We start from the raw sequence: 17,582 nt of genomic DNA on the forward strand, positions 1-17,582 counted from the left end.
CACGCCTATAATCCTAGCACTCTGGGAGGCTGAGGCAGGAGGATTGCTTGAGCTCAGGAGTTCGAGACCAGCCTGAGCAAGAGTGAAACCTCGTCTCTACTTAAAAGAAAACAAAACAAAAAAAAGACTAAATGTTAATTCTCTTCCATTCATCATAACTATCCCCTTCAAAATTTATTTTATGAATGTGGCAACTCTTTTTTTAAGCTTGGATTTTATTTCAATTTTATTAAGTTTAATTATTTAAGTAATACACTAAATCTATTCTTTTTTAGAAATTACAACATTAAAGGTAAAATAGTCTTTTGCCCCCACAACTCTGTCAGCAACCCTGGCCCCCTCCTATTATCCTCAAGATAATTACTTATATGAGTTTAGGATATTTTGTACATAATACTTGTTTTAAGTGTATTTTAACACACTTTTAAAATCAATGAAATGGTTATAATTAGTATTGTCTTTTTAAGCTGCTTCTAGTCAGGTGCTTACATCCTAGAAAAATCTGGGAAAAAAGATTAGAAGGATGTACACCAAAACATTATTGTAGTATCTAATGAAAGTATACATGTTTTAAATTTTTGTTGAAATAATTTTAAGTATTTACATGAATTATATCTCAAAGCTATTAAAAATATATATACAAAACTGATTTTAAGTACTTTTCTAAAAAGTCTACAAATGAATTTCTTCTATTAATCAAAAAAATGTTCAAAGTAAACAAAACCATCTCTTGGAATTACCCCTTTCCCATCTGCCCCCTCCATATTATTTTAAATGGTATTCCTTCTTTTTACAAATTAACTTATAAGCAATGAACTGAAAGAGTAAAGTGGAATTTTAGTATCATATACTGAATAGTAACAGTGGATACTCAAAGGAATCTTTTGATACTTTTGCTTTCCAGTTGTTGCAAAAATTAACATAAGTATCATGTATCTTCTTGCCCATGTAGTGAATCTTCTTTGAGACTGGATTTTTGCAGATTTTTGAAATTCTTCTGATCATGCTTAGCTACTTGCATATGTAATTTTACAAAGGAAACACTTTATTGCATGTCAAAATTTTCAACACATTGTCATAGAATTCTAGAATAAAGAACCTTAAGAAATCTTCTTAGCCCATTACCCAGACTTGAAGCTAAAAAATACATATGCCATCTCAATATGAGTGAATATAATCTTTTCCAACTCTTTAATCCTTCCTCTCCTTTGCCTGTACCATCCATTATGTCAGTGAATTCTTTCCTCTTCCCTTTTATTGATCCTTCAAAAACCAGGTCAATAGCACTTCCTCTCAGAAGTTTTTCCAGACCCTTTCAGGCTGAATTGGCTATTTTCTACACATTATACACTTTCACCACAGCAGTTATCACAGAGTAAACAATCATTGAATAAATAACTTCGATGTATTAATTCTTAACCTATTTCTTTAAACTACCATTTTCCCTATTGCAAAGACACTAGCCAGTGTACAAAAGGCTCTAAACTTTTCTTTAGGACTAAATATGATTTTAAAGTCCATTTGTGAGGTCAGAATAATAATAGTGATTCTATTTCCTCTTGATCTCATCAAGCTATGGTTTTAAAAGTGATGGTAACATCTATGATTATCAAAGAATAAACTCATCAGAAACTGTATGCTGTGGATGTAGTTTCCCACATTTCTGTTGGTATCATCTGTATAATGTTCATTGTAGTAATTCAATTATAGTTTTAATAAAATTTGTTCTTAAAGTTGGTCTTTATAATGAACTGCTAAGATAGTATTGAACAAGGTTAATTCCTCAGTTTTTTTCCCTTAAAGTGATACACTAAATTGTGTCCAAATACTGACCATTCACAAGCCTGTTTCTTCAATTATTGGAAGCAGTTTCTCTTTAAATTATGCAGCCTGTGCCCTGTCATATGATTTTGAAATAACTTTTTTCAGATTTTTAAAGTAATAAGTTGATCACATAAAATTTAGCAAATAAGAGTGTAGAAGGGAAAAAAGAGTCAGAATCCTACTATTCAGAGACCAGAGACAAACGCAGTTATTTTAGTATATGTATTTTTCCCATCTTTTATCTGAATTTTGTTTTTTTATATAATTAGTATCATAATTGGTATTCAGAGTTTCACATCTTACTCTCATCATTTAACCCCATGGTGTAAGCATTTTCTCTTGCCATTAAAAATTATTTGAATACATTACAAATAACTCACCAGTAATAAGCAACCTAGCTTAAGGATCACCATACTTTAATGCCTTATTTGAGGGCCTATAGGGTTTTCCCCCCTATGTGTTATAATGGATAGCACAGTGATGACTGGTTTGTGGAAAAGTCTTTGACTACTTTGTGGAATTACTGCATCAAAGGCTATTGTGAGTATTGCCTAATTGTTCTTTGGAAAGATTTCAACAGGTTCTAGAACCACCACCTGTGCATAAGAGTACTGGTCTCACTGCAACCCCAGCAGCACTAAATATTATTGGTTCCTTAATCTTGGCCATTTAGATTAAAAGTGGTGTCTTGTTTTCAACTTATAAGAAATGAATCTTGAAGAACATAAAAAACTACATAGTCTATATGGTCTTCCAGAGGAAAAGCATTTTGGAATAATAATAGTAGTAGTTTACTCTGTGCCAGGTACTGTTTTAAACATTTTTCAGCAGGCATTATTCTCACAACAACCCTATAAGGTAGGTACATTATTCATTTTTGTACCAATGAGAAAACAGCTCAAAAAGGCTAAATGATAAAGCACAAGTGATAGATATTCAGGTGAAATAAAGATAGAAGAAAATACTGAGATTTGGGGAATTACTATTTGTGTTGTGATAGCAAAGCCGAAGCTCGTTCAGCTAGTGAGTGAGATTTTCCAAGAGAAGGAAAAAAAAACCCAACAGGTAATTGTGCTAACAGAGCAACAGGATAATTGAGCTATTGCCAATCAGTAGCCTCTCTAATTGCTCTCTGAACTTTTGTTTTTTCTAAAGCAATTGGCAACAGGTTTAAAAATTCACCTTCACAATTGATGAATCTAGTTACACTTCTTTTAAGGAGAAAGCCCAAGAGAAAGCCAATTAATGTTAAAATAATTATATCTTGGAGTATAATGTACAAAGGAATACTATTTAGTTACAAATATTTTAGATGCATATTTATTTGACATCAAAGATACTCATGATTTATTAGTAGTTCAAAATCCAGAATTGACAATATGGTCCCATTTTGGTTTAAAAAAAATTCATAGGTATATAGAAAAAAGGTCCGAATGTATATACACTGAAGTGTTAATTATACCTGGGAGGTGGGATTATTGGGGTTTTAATATCTTTATTTTAACTATTTTTTTTACATCTTCTGTAATGAATATCCTTGCTTTTGTAATTAAATAATACGGTTATTTTTGCTGAAAGGGACGAGGGAGAAGAAAAGTGGTCACTTGTATGGAGGGAAAGCAGTAATATTTTCAATAAAAAATTTTGGATCATTATCCACATGGGAAAATACATATATATCTTGACTCCTTCCTCATACCACACAGAAAATCAAAACTAGATAGATTATAGATCTAAATGTGAAAGGTTAAACAATAAAGTTTTTGAGGAAAATAGAACAACTTTGTAATCTTGGAGTGGGAGAACGGTTTTCTAAATATTAATAGAACACAAAAGTGCTAGCTAGAAAGAAAAGTTGGAGTATATTAAAATTAATTTTAATTCATCAAGACTATTAAGAATTAATAAGTAACCCACAGAGTGGTTGAAGATACTTGCCGTGTATATATCCAACAAAGGATTCCTATTCAGACTATAAAATAAACACCTGCAAATTAATAAGAAAAAACCCATCAACCCAATACAAAAATAAGCAAAGGACTAGAACAGCCACTTTATAAAAGAGGATATCAAAATAGCCAATAAACATCTGGAAAGGTGCTTAACTTCTTTAGTCATCAGGGAAATGCAAATTAAAACCACATTGGATACCACCCCTACCAAAATAGCTAAAATGAAAAACAGCAAAAATACTAAATTTTTGGAGATGGAGTTCAGCTAGAACTCTTGTACCACTACAGGGAATATAAATCGGTACAACCAATTTGTAGAGATGGGGTTTTGCTATGTCACCCAGGCTGGAGTGCAGTGGCCATACACAGGCACAGTCATAGCTCACTGCAGCCCTGAACTCCTGGGCTGGAGTGATCCTCACATCTCAGTCTCCTGCATAGCTGGGACTATAGGTACACACCACTGTGCCCAGTTCTAAGATCTTTTTTAATGTACAGATTTATAGCTATAAACTTCTTAGTACTGATTTCATTGCATCCCATAAGTTTTGGTATGTTGTTTACATTGTCGTTTGTCTCCAAGTATTTTCTAATTTCCCTTGTGATTTTTTCTTTGACCATTGGTTGTTTAAGAGTGTGTTAATTTGCACATTATTTGCAGATTTTTTTTAGTTTTCTTTGTGGTAGATAACTTCCAATCTGATATGAATAAACTGTGTTCATGTAATTCATTTCACAAGAGGTAAGAAAGGTAATTTTTTTTTTGTACACCAAGCCACATTAACCAAAACCCCATTCTTAAGCTTTTGGGATCATTTTTCTTCTAATGAGATAATGTGTGCCTATTAATAGGTACAAGGCTCCCTATGCCTCTTTAGCCCTATCAACGGTTATTCCCCTACACATGCCTCATATATCCAGGCTATCTGGGCTACTACCAGTCCCAGAATATACTCTATGTTTTACGGTATCACCACATTATTCTGCACATTCTTATTAGAAGGTTCTTTTGGCAGAAAGTTCACTGGCATCTGTGAAAAGATATATGTAGTTCTGCATTTAGAATTAGATCTTAGAATGATGTGGGTATGGTGAAATAACCTCTGTGCCCAGTTTCCAAATTCCTTTACTCTCCTTAATTCTCAACCCCCACCTTCACCTCCACATAGCCTTGGAGCCCTTAAGAGAAGAAATGGGAGGTATCGCAAAAAGTAGGATGTCCTCTCTGAATATCCATCACTTTGGTCTCCCTTCTCAGCTTTTCTCTGCTGGAAAGGGGACATCAACTGGCTTGAAAGGACATATGATCTATGAGCCATCTTTGTGCCATGCTTGCTGTCCCACTTTCCATAAGAGCTGGATGAGTTTCACCAATTTGTAGCTAACTAATATGACAGGTTAGAATAGGCTCTTGGAGGGTTTTCTCACTGCCCACCCACCACCACCAGGCTTTTGTCTCCCCAGTTATAATCAGGATTGTTACAGTGACCTGACCTTGCTGGTGTACAATTAATGCAGACTTCACAAGATATACTCTTATAATTAGCATTATAAAACAAAAGGGAAGATAAATTTTTACACAAAGGAATGGGAAGCTTATTGGACCCCAGTCATGCACACACCCAGATGGAATTTGATTTGTTGAACTAGGCCAGATTGGAAAACTAGCTGAGCTGTTTATATTGAGCCTGATCACTAACTTCCTAGAGAGATAGCTATGCCAAACTAGATTGATCATCAACCAAGGACATCCTAAGCAGTTAACCAGCCATCATCAATCATGGACTATACTAAAACTTGCCAGATATGTAAACTTATAGTAAACCTTTATAAGCCCCTGCCCAAACTCACCTGGACAGAACTCCATTTAGCTGCCTGCTAGACCTGTGTTTCCGGAATTGCAATTCCTAAGACTCCAATTTAAATGCCTTCTCTTTTGTTTGCTGCTCCACAGTATTGGTTTTGTTTCTTACCGGTTGACACTTCTCATTGCTGAAAAGTATTCTATTGAATGATGTCATAAACAACCTCCAAGATGACACCTGGTAGGTATAGTTCCTTCCCATATTGAATAGGCCTGGTCTGTGTTACCAATAGGACATTGAGGAAATGAGTGTGTGACTTGTGAGGCTAAGTCATAAAAGACATTATGACATAAAAGCAGCTTCTACCTTGCCTTCTCTTGGATTACTCATTCTGGGGAAGGCAGCCACCATATCATGAGGATACTTAAGCAATCAGCAGCAAGGCCCATATGGGGAGAAACTGAGGCCTCTTGCCAACAACCAGCACCATGTGAAATAGATCCTTCAGCCTCTATCAAGCCTTCGGCCTGGCCAGAATGTTGACTGAAACCTAATAAGGGACTCCAAGCCAAAACTACACAGCTAAGCTGCTCCTGAATTCCTGACTTATAGAAATTTTGTTCATGGGAAATATTGATCCGTAGTTTTCCTTTCTTGTAATTTGGCATTAGGGAAATGCTGTTCTCAGAATGGTGAGTTAGGAAATATTCCCTGTCCTTCTGTTTTCTTAACAGATGGTAGAAAACTGGTATCTTTTGTTCTTTAAAGCCTTGGTAGAATTCAACAATGAAACTATCTGGCCCTGGTGATTTCTATTTTTGAAGATTATTTTATTGTTTCATCTTTTAAATAGGCCTATTTGGATTATTTATTTTTCCTTGTGTGAGTTTTAGTAGACTGTGTCTATACAGTAGTGAGCAATGGCTAGGTAAAGGGTGGTGGTAGAAGGTGGGGTGTAGAGAGCATTCCAGGAACAAGAAACAGCCAGCAGCAAAGCCCTAAGACTTTGGCATCTTAAAGAAAGGGAAGGGTGGCATTTCTTTTTTTCCCAAAGTATTACCAGGGTACAAATGTTTTTGGTTACATGGATCACTTTTGTAATGCTTGAGTCAGGGTTATAAGTGTGCCTGTCACCAGATAGTGTTCATTGTAACCATGAGGTAGGTTTTTACCCATCCCCTTCTCCCTCCTCCCCCCTGATTGATTTCCATTGAGTTATACTTCCCTCTGTGCACGTGAATGGATTAACAAAAGAGTGGCTGCCTTGACTGGAACCTAGTGAGCAGTAGGGAGAGTGATGCAATGAGGTGGGAGCAGCAGGCAGACAGAGACCCTGACTTCCAGAGAGCCTTACCTTGTCAGAATTTAGGACCCTATCTTAGGACAGTGTAAAATCACTGAAAGCTTTTACAAATTTCCTCGAATCTAAGATTTGGCCTTATTCTGAAGTCCTCTAAGATCTGTATTCTGCAAAGCAAAAGAACCTGTCTGAGGAAATTCATCTGCAATGACTAAAGCAAGAGTAGATCAACAGGCAAACACTTTTTTTTTTTTTTTTTTTGGCATAGGGAATAAAGCAATGATTCTCAAGGTTGGCCGCAAAGAGGAAACACCTGGGGGGTTTTGAAAATTCCTACTGCCTTGGTCCCTCCCCTTTGAGAGACTTGATCTAACTGGTCTGAGATGAGGGAGGAGGATTTCTAACTGCTTCTTTGTGATTCAAATGTGCAGCTTAGGTTGACAACCATTAGAAGAGAAGCTAGAAAGCTCAAAGTTTTAACAGTTTTTATTCTAACACATATTTATCCATTTTCAGAAGGAATTTTTAAAAATAGTCAATATGCTTATCAGGAATTGTTCTGAATGCTTCACAAAGGTAGAATTTTCTAATTCTCATAACAGTGCCACAAGAATTTTCTTATTTTCCACATTGGATACATAAGGAAATTGAGACATAGAGTTTGAATAATTTGCCCAAGAACACATCACTAATATACAGAAAAGCTGGTATTAGAACTCAGGAAATCTGGCTCCAAAGTCCTCATTCTCATCTGCTTTGTTACAAAACCTCTATTTATGGAGTCAGAAGGGCAGTGACCAACGTTCCTGCTTTCTACATTGCCAGCACAAAGGAAGAGAACTGCTTATTGTAATTCAGGTCCTCCAAAAACTAGACCTGAGCCCTAAAAAGAAGGGAAAAAAGAAAGGGGAAAAAAAAAAAGAGAGAGAGAAATACTCTACATAGTAAGGCCAGGAAAGAAATTATGAACACAATAATCCTCCCCAAAAGAGAACAAATTATTTTATATATATATGTATTTTTAATCCTCCTCCCCTTCCTCCTGCTCTAAATTGTATATTTTTAAAAAGAAACAATGAAATTTAAGAACTATAAAGAAAAATTAAAAGAAATATAAAAAACACTAATCCCCAACTGAATATTGTAACAAAGGGAAGGGCCTGAAGAAAAAAAGATATTTTCTGTCTCTTTAAAACTTCCCCCACTCTTTTTGGGAACTGCAGCCTGGCCTGCATCCCAGAGGCAGCTTAAGTCCTTTGTTAAAAGAGATAATTCAGCCATCCCAGGTAGTAACAGCCCCCCAGGTGGGTGGCTGGAGGAGTTCACAGGCTTTGTCTTTGGCGGAGATGGGATGATTAGAATAGTTAACCACAATAGCCCAGAACTGAGGAGCCCTCCCTTTAAAAGCTCTGTATTTCTGCTAAAGTGCAAGAAATTTGGATTTTGACACAAGAAGATCTACCATTTTTCCTCCTTTACCAGCAAAGTAATAAAACTTCTCTTTCCTCCTCCCTAAACCACTTGTCCTCCTTCTTATTCGGCCTCATGAACAAGTGCCAAGTTTTCCAGTAATAATATGTTGGTAGATAAACTGAAAAAGAAGTAGGTCACTGTAGTAGCCTAGAAGGTAAAGTGCAAGACCTCTCTCAAAGCACACAGTAAAAACAAAGTGAGATGGAAATTAGGAGAGAAAAGCAACTGAAGGAAAAAGTCAAGAGGTCTAATATATGAGCAATAGGCATTCTAGACAGAGAAAAGAAACACATTGCATGAGAGCTAAAGACCTAACTATGTAAATTAAAAGAGCTGCTGGAATTCCAGGGTAAACTAAATTGATGAGAAAAAACACACACACAACCATTTAAAATTCCTGAACATTGAAAAGCAAACATTATTTGCTTTATTTAGAAAGAAAAAGTTGCTGAAATAGAAAAGGAATCAGATTTGCATTGGACTTCTTATCTATAATGCTGGAAGCTTGAAGGTAGTACAGTAGCATCTTTAGGGAGAGAAAAGACAAGCTTCTTTTCTTATCTGTGATGTAATTAACCTGTCAAGGGTAAGAAAGATCTTTGAGAATGTGCAATAATTCAGAGCATAGATCACTCACAGGACTCTTCTGAGAAAGGTAGTAAAGACAAATCTGTATAAGCACCTCAAAATAGTGAGAAATGAGAGGAAAAATAGAATGAACTATATACTTTGCATATGCATAGTTATATGTAAGTGGGTAAGGGTAGACTATTTGAGCATGTTTAATATAAATAAGGAAACTTGGAAGAAGGAAACTCTGAGTCTAGTACTAAAAGTGTGGAACTCCCAAAATTTAAAAAGGAATGTGCAAGAAGAGAGGAATTAAAAGTTTCTCAAGGGTAGAAAGAAGAAAGAGAAAGAGAGTAGAATTATTCTAAAGATTGTAATAGCTGTGGCTCACACCTATATTCCCAGCACTTTAGGAGGCCAAGGTGGGAGGATCCTTTGAGGCCAGGAATTCAAGACCAGCCTGGACAACATAGAAAGACTCTCTCTCTAAGAAAAGTTTTTTAAATTAGCTGGTGTGGTGGCAAGCACTTGTAGTCCCAGCTATTCAGGAGGCTAAGGTGGAAGCATCATTTGAGCCCAGGAGTTTGAGGCTATAGTGAGCCCCACTGCACTCCGGCCTGCACAAGAGAGCAGGATCCTGTCTCAAAAAAAAAAAAAAAAAAAAAAAAAAAAAAAAAAAAAAAAAGATTTTAACATATTGGTAGAAGTAGAGAAGAAACAGAGTACCTCAAAGGGGGAAATATTTGGTATTTTGTTTCCAAATAATCATAGAAAAATGTATCTTTAACTATAAAATGTAATGGAAAGTTTTAATAGAACTATTCAAAAGAAGGGAGAGGAAAGTGAAATAAATATGATCAAACTAGCTAAAATATGCAAAAGGATGTGTAGAAAAGTAAAACAAATACTACATACGAAGTATGAATGAAGAAATAAAATCTAGTGTAGGAGTTATTGTACTCAATTTAAGTTTAAAGACAAAGGTTGTTTAAAAGAAGCTTGGTCAAAACGATAAACTTGACAAGGGAATAGGCAAAAGATATCAAACAAATGCAAACAAAAGGATTACAGGCATGAGCCTTCATGCCCAGCCCATTAATATCTTTTTATATCTTCCATTTCTCTCCTTCTTATGTTCATATTTTCATTTAATTCCATGAGCATATTTAAAAATTTTTTTTAAGAGACAGAGTCTTGCTCTGTCACCCAGGCTACAGTGCAGTGGCATAATCATAGCTTTGTAAACTCAAAACTTCTGGGTTCAAGCAACCCTCCAGCCTCAGCCTGCTAAGTAACTGGTACTACAAGCACATACCACCATACCCGGCTAATTTTTTTAGTTTTTTGTAGAGATCAGGTCTTGCGATGTTGCCCAGGCTGGTCTGGAACTCCTGTCCTGGAACAATCCAACTACTTCACCCTCCCAAAGTGCTGAATTATAGATGTGAGCCACCATGCCCAGCCAAATATTTTAAAAATTTGTAGTGGCTATTTTAATGTTTTTGCTTGTCAACTTTATCATCGCTGTTATTTCTGGTCCTGTTTCTATTGACTGATTTTTCTCCTAATTATGGATCATATCTTCTGCTTCTCAACATGCCTAGTAATTTTTTATTAGATGCTGGACATTGTGAACTTTACATTGTGAAGTATTGCATTTTTGTATCCTTTTAAAGAATTTTCTTCTGATGCTCAGTTAAATATACTTGAGAATCAGTTTGATTCATTTGAGGCTTGTTAATACACTTATTGTGGCAGGTCTATAGCAGACTTTACTCTGGGCTATTTATCCTAACTACTAAGGCTTGATTTTCTGAAGGCTGTACCCAATGCCCTATATATGATGAGGTTTCTCCATTCTGACTGGTGGGGACAGAAACTATTCCCTGTATTAATGCCAGTAATTGTTGTGCTTACTCCTTTTCAGTGTCTATTTCCAAGATTCCTCTCACTTACCTGCAAATCAGTACAGAACCCTTCTATAATTCTTTAGAAGTGTCTCTTTGTACAGTGCCCTACTCTCTAGTTCTCTGTTTCACAATTTCTAGCAGCCTCAATCTCCCTGAACTCTGATTTCACATTCATAACTGTTTTAGTAATAGTCCTTAAAATTTTTTACATTAATAGTATTCCTTTAAGGAGTATTGAACTTTGTCCTGGTAGATAGCTAAGTTACTTTTGGATCAAATTCATCTTTTAAAAATTTGATTTTAAGTGTTACAAGGTGAGTGTAGGTATCCTTTACTATAGAACTAGTTTAGCTCCACTATTAAGGTGGAACCCTCTGGGATTGCTAGTGAATGAACCATTTATTCAATGAGGTCTCTCCACTCTGTCTGATGGCCACTAAAATGATCCCCAGGGTTTGTGAGCTCTAGAAGTTTCCTACATCATAGTTCCTCTGTAAATGATCTTTCTTCAGCCTTTGTTGTTTGCCAAACTTTGTGAGGTTTCACCCTTCTCACATGCAGATTGGAATTTAGTCCCAAAGATTCAAGGGAGGGATCCTCAAGTATATTTAACTGAGCATCTCAAACTTCTGGAGTTATTTTTCTAGCTCCTTTCTCTGTTATTTGCTGTCCCACAAATTTTAGCTGCCTCAGAATCCTTGAATTTCAATCAAAGTCTTCTCAACAAGATCTTCCTGAAGTGTGGTTAGAAATTGTCCCCAGAAAGAAAACCAGGGCAATCATAGTTCTCATCTAGATTGTTTCCATTTACTCAAAGATCATAGTTCTGTGCTGCCTGTTGTCCAGTTGTTTCATTTTTTTTTTTTCCAGTTTTCTAGTTGGGGGAAGGGAGTCCCAGAGAAATTTCTTTATGTATGTAAGCAGAAGTCTGACTTTGATGTAATAATCAAACTGATTCTTTGTAGCAGTCCCTGATATTCTTGAACTTACAAAGTTAAGTGTATGAGAATGGTTAATGGAAGGTCCTTTGCATCTGAACATGAAGAAAGCACATGAGGATGGAGGCAGTAAAGATGTTATTAATGCTGTCAAGCCCATAGTCACTGGCAGTGTTTTTCCTAATGAAAACCAACTTGGGGGTATTATTATAAGGCCATAAAGAAGACAAATTTGTTAATTTTCCTTTTTACTACAGAGCATCCTAAGGGGTCCTATTGGGGAAGAGAAGAATGGTTGAGTTTCAGCCAAGCTTTACCTCCTTCTTACTGAATCATAAATAATATAGCTCATAAGCTCTGTGCCTGAAGAGGATTTTGTGTTTGCCCCAGTAGAAGTGACAACAAATAATATACTCATTATTAGTAAACAGTTTTCAATTATTCATTGATTTAACAAAATTTTTTTTGGCTGAGCGCCATGGCTCATGCCTGTAATCCTAGCACTCTGGGAGGCCGAGGTGGGAGGATCACTTGAGCCCAGGAGTTTGAGGTTGCTGTGAGCTAGGCTGACGCCATGGCACTCTAGCCTGGGCAACAGAGTGAGACTCTGTCTTAAAACAAAACAAAACAAAACAAAACAAAACAAAAAAAATTTTTTTAATGCCTTCAATGTGCTTAGCACTGTAGTAGGCACTGGATATACAAAGATAAACAGGAAACCGTCTCTGATGTCAGGGAGCATGCTATGTCATACGCTTACAATATAGCAGACAAGCTCCTTGTCTTAGTCCATCTATGCTGCTATAACAATATACCACAGAGTAGGTCATTTATTAAGAAAAGCTATTTCTTTCACACAGTTCTGGAAGCTGATGAGTCTAAAATTTAGGTAACAGTAGATTCAGCATCTGGTGAGGACATGTTCCTCATAGATGGCACTAACTAGGTATCTTCACATGGCAGAGGGATGGAAGGGCAAAAGGGGAACAAACGGTGTGTCCTCACATGGTAGAAGAGCAGAAGAAAGTGTACCTATTTTCTCAAGGCCTTTTACAAAGGCTCTAGTCCCATCCATGAGGGCTCTACCTCTTACTATCACATTAACGACTAAGTTTCAACATTTGAATTTTGGGACCCATTCAGACCATAGCACTCTTGAACATTTAATCATGAGACTTTATATAACTGCAAAAATAAGAATGTGTTATGGGAGCACAAAGAAGAAACACCTAAGAGTTAGGTGTTTAGAGGGAAGTGGTTAGTCAAGTCAAACGCAGCAGAGAAGGCCAGAGAGATAACTGAGAAATGTCTTTTGGCAATATGAAGGTCATCGTTAATTATACCAGAATAGTGCTATGGGAGCGGATGGAGTAGTTAAGGAGTGAAAAAGTAGAGATAATAGATGAAGATATCCTTCTTGAAATGTCACTTTGAAATGGAAGACCCCTTTAAAGGTGGAGAAGCGAGGTAGTGTAGGATTAATATCTGGAGCTCTAGTGCTTGCATTTGGAAGTTGGCTCTAATGTTTCTTAGTGTAAGTCAAATTACTTAACCTCTCTGTCCCTCATTTTTTTTTTTGCCTGTAACTTGGGGATGATACCAATAGTACCTACCAAATAGAATTGTTAATAATGCAGAAAATGAAACCAAAATGGGTTCTTAGAAAAATAAATAAAGTCGATAAATCTCTAGCTAGACTGCAAGAAAAAGAGAATATATATTAACCAATATCAAGAACAAAAGAGGGGAGATCACTACAGATCCACAGACACTAAAGAATAATAAGAGACTACTATGAACAACTGTAATTATTACCAGAAGGAGACTGAGGAAAGTTTGTAATAGTGATGAAGGGGGATAAGAGAGGAAGCTGAAGCCAGAAGAATAAAGGGACTGACAGGTAACCCTGAGAATATAGTTGATGACTATGAATTTGTATTGATACACAAAATCCAGGTGGCTCAGAGAGTTTTTCCAGAGGTTCACCTAAAGGTTGGTGTTTTGTAATGTTGCAGTGGATATTTAAAGATATAAGATAATCAAGGATGCTAGTAAGAATTTAGATGCTCAATACAGTGTCTAAACCTGATGGTGAGGAGCGTGGGAGTGTGGGGGAGCTAGAAGTTGGGAGGAGGATGGAAAGAAACCAAGAGTGGGCTGATACATAGACTGGGGAGGAGGGGTGCACTTGGAGGTTCAAGGAATTGAAAGTTTATACAAAGGCAAAGAAAATATTGAAAATAAATGCATAAGAAAGCTGGTACTTTGGTCATTTATTTTGCACCAACCATGTTCTAGTCATTATTCTAGACATAGGATATAATGGTGAGCAAGATAGGCAGAGCTCTACTAGTGTAGAGTTTATAGGTTTGTACTGATAAATAAATAGATAATTATAATACTCAATGATACATGCTAGGAAGTACTTAGAAAGGAGTATAGAAGAATGGTAAGATTTTAATTGAGACCTTTACCAAGTAGGAATGAGTAGCTAACAGGAGAAAACACTCAAATAAGAATGAATGCTTTCATTCTCAGTATATACCTGTACTTACAAACTTCCCATTAGACCACAGCTATCCAAAAGCTCTCCATCTCAACATCACAAGTCTCTCATAAGAAATCTCAACCACATTATTTCCCCAGGGCAAAGCAATTTCTCTGTTAAGAGACTTTTCCATTCTCTACACTGATTTATTTCTCAAGAAAATGGAAAAGTATAAGCATTCAGGTCTAGATTAAGTGGACGAATCTCTTTAGAATTTCTAGTTCCATATAACTGCTGACATCTAGTTTTTAAAAATGCACATACTGCAGACTGACTCAGTGAGACTGTTGCCATTCTGAACTGAACCTTTTTAGTAATTTAGAAATTGCTGGTATACATTCTATTGCCAATAATGTCAAACATACACTTTGATACAATTAGGTATGCCTCATGCTCTGGTTATTTCAAAATAAAAGTTATAAATGCAAGTATAAAAATAGCCCTCCATATTCAAGGGATTATGAGAATAGAAAATATCCAAGGGGGAAAAAGTGTCTGTACTAAACATGTACAGAGTTTTTCCTTTGTCATTATTCCCTAAACAATACAGTATAACAACTATTTATATAACATTTACACTGCATTAGGTATTATAAGTAATTTAGAGATGATTTAAAGTATACCTAAGACTATGCATAGGTTATATGCAAATATGCCACCATTTTATATAAATCACTTGAGCATTCATGGATTTTGGTATCTGCGGGGAGTCAATCCCCCATGGACACCATGGAGCATATTTACAGTTAAACAATATTTTTGGCTTCTGTACTTGGCCTCCCTTTGTAACTCTTGAGATTGTATTTTCTTTTTTTTTGGTAAAAACTGGTAGGATCCGAGAATCTGAATGTTGGACTTAAATTCCTTTTTTGACAAGAGTATGTAAAGTTTTTTGAGACACTTTCAGTTAACATCTGTCACCCTAGGGATAGATGGCTTGTGAACTGTACCTTCCTCCCTCTTCCATCCAAGAGACATAGGCTTTTGGAATGTTCTTGTTTTCTACAACTCAGAAGAAAATCTCCAGATAGTTTTCTTCTTTTTACTGTTGAAGGACGTCTAAATTTTGCAGCCTTGAATGTACAGTGGACAACCTGGTAAATTTCATTGAGCTGCTAGTGCCCCCTTGTGGCCAATGCTTACACTTACAGCTCCGGTTTGGTTTTGGTTTGGTTTTGGGTGTTTGTTTTTGCCAGTGAGAAGCATTGTAACTGTTGCTTCAGGTGGACAAATAGTGGCTACGAAAGCTACAAAGAACCACAGAGAGATAAGATTAGAACTTACCTGAAGCTGTGGTCACCTGCGCTGCACCAGAAAGGGTGGGTGCCTGGTCAGGGACTGCACTGAAAGGAGAAGGTGGTGTGGATGCTGGGGGTTGGCATCATACCTGACCACAACACATTATTGCAATTGTTTTTGTGTTACCTCTCACACTAGAATATGAGCTACATAAAGACAGAGACTTCCTGCCTGGCACTCAACAAATGTTGCTGAATGAACGAATAAAGGAATAAATGAGATCAGTTCATAGAAAGTTCTCATTAGTTGTTAGCTATTATTCTCTGTTATTTACTATTCCTATTAGATGCTTAAAATGGAAAACGTTTTGAGTAAATTTTTATGTAACAATGTCCCATATGCCCAAAGACATTTCTCAAACCTCATTTCCAATATACAGTATTTTATAGGCCTGGCTCCATTCATTCATTTGTTCCAATTAATACATATTAACTGAGAATTACATTCAAGGATCTGGACATACAAAAATGTGACAGACATAATTCCTGCCCCATGAGGAGAGCATATTAGACTCTACTGAAAATTCCTGCCTTGCTGGCAAGCTCCAGATTTCAGCTCCCTCCCCTCTGGAAGCTGCAGGAATCATGTTTTGTTTTTCTTCAGGTTTCTCTCTTTTATGGTACTCCTGTTTTTCCCTCCGCTTTAGCCCCTAATGCTGAATTCTTTTTTTAAATGATTGCATATTAGAGTATATTAACCCAAACTTCTTGTATTTGTAGAAAAGCTATACAAAAAGAGCACATCTGTAAGCACTAGAATTTATCCAAGTAGTTATAGAACTGTTTTTGAATTCCCCTTTTGTCTTAAGGAGAAACCTAATTAGAATAAGAATTATTCCCTGTAACAGTTACTAAAAGGAATCAATGCTCAATGGAGGATTAAAAATGTGGGGATACAAGATAATTCTACATGGAGAAATGGAGCTGAGAAAATATTTAAATGACTGTGTAAAAGATATGCATAAATAATAGTGGCAAAGTTGGAAATAGTTTCCTGAGCTCTTGAGTTTCTCGTTCTCTTACTACTTATTCTACTACTCTGTTTGCCTTTAGAATATAATACACCCAGTGGACTTATATTTATGATGGGCTGCAAAAATATACATACTTTATTAGGCTTAAACAGGATTTCCCAACCTTGGTATCACTGACATTTGGGGCTGGATAATTCTTTGTCATGGAGTGCTGTCCTGTGCATTGTAGAATATCTAGCTGCATCCCTAGCCTCTACCCATGAAAAGGCAGTAGTCAAAATATCACCAGACATTGCCAGATGTTCACTGGGGAGTATACTCACCCCTGAGTGAGAACCACTGGGCTAAATCAACCATCTTTAGTTAGTTCCCGAGCATTTCAAGTTTATTTCCACTTCTATCACCTTATTGAAACTGTACTTTTTTTGTTTTAATTCACACATAAGACTGAGAAGAAACTGGTCTAACCTAGATCTCCAATTATTAATACTATCTTGTAGTTAAACCAGTAGACACTTACCAGTCCTTATTTAACTTGACCTCTCTGGCCGGTCCCATAGTAGGGGGTTATCAGAACTTATTAACATTAGTGTCACTAAAGTTGGTATACAACCCCCCCTGCTAAATTAGACTGGCTTTTAAAAATATAACTTGACCTCTCCAAAGCATTGCCTGATTCTCTTTTTAAGACATTCTCTTCTCCTTGACATGAATTCTAGTTTTCCTTTTATTTCTTTGGATGTCCCTTTGCAGCTCCTGTTTCTCTGCCCATCCCTTAAAAATCCGTGTTCTCCAGGGCTCTGTCCCAGGCCCTCCGACCCTCTCACTTCACACACTCTCCCTTGAGTGACCTCATCTACTCCTGTGGAAGCTACTTCTCTCCCTGCGCATTGATGATGCCCTTGTCCTTGCCTTAAGGCCAGATCTTTCTCCTAAACTATTGGTCCATAAAGCCAATTACCTACTAGATATTTCTACTTGGGAATCCCT

Source organism: Eulemur rufifrons, chromosome 16 (assembly GCF_041146395.1).
Source record: "Eulemur rufifrons isolate Redbay chromosome 16, OSU_ERuf_1, whole genome shotgun sequence".
In the NCBI taxonomy this organism is placed as follows: domain Eukaryota; kingdom Metazoa; phylum Chordata; class Mammalia; order Primates; family Lemuridae; genus Eulemur; species Eulemur rufifrons.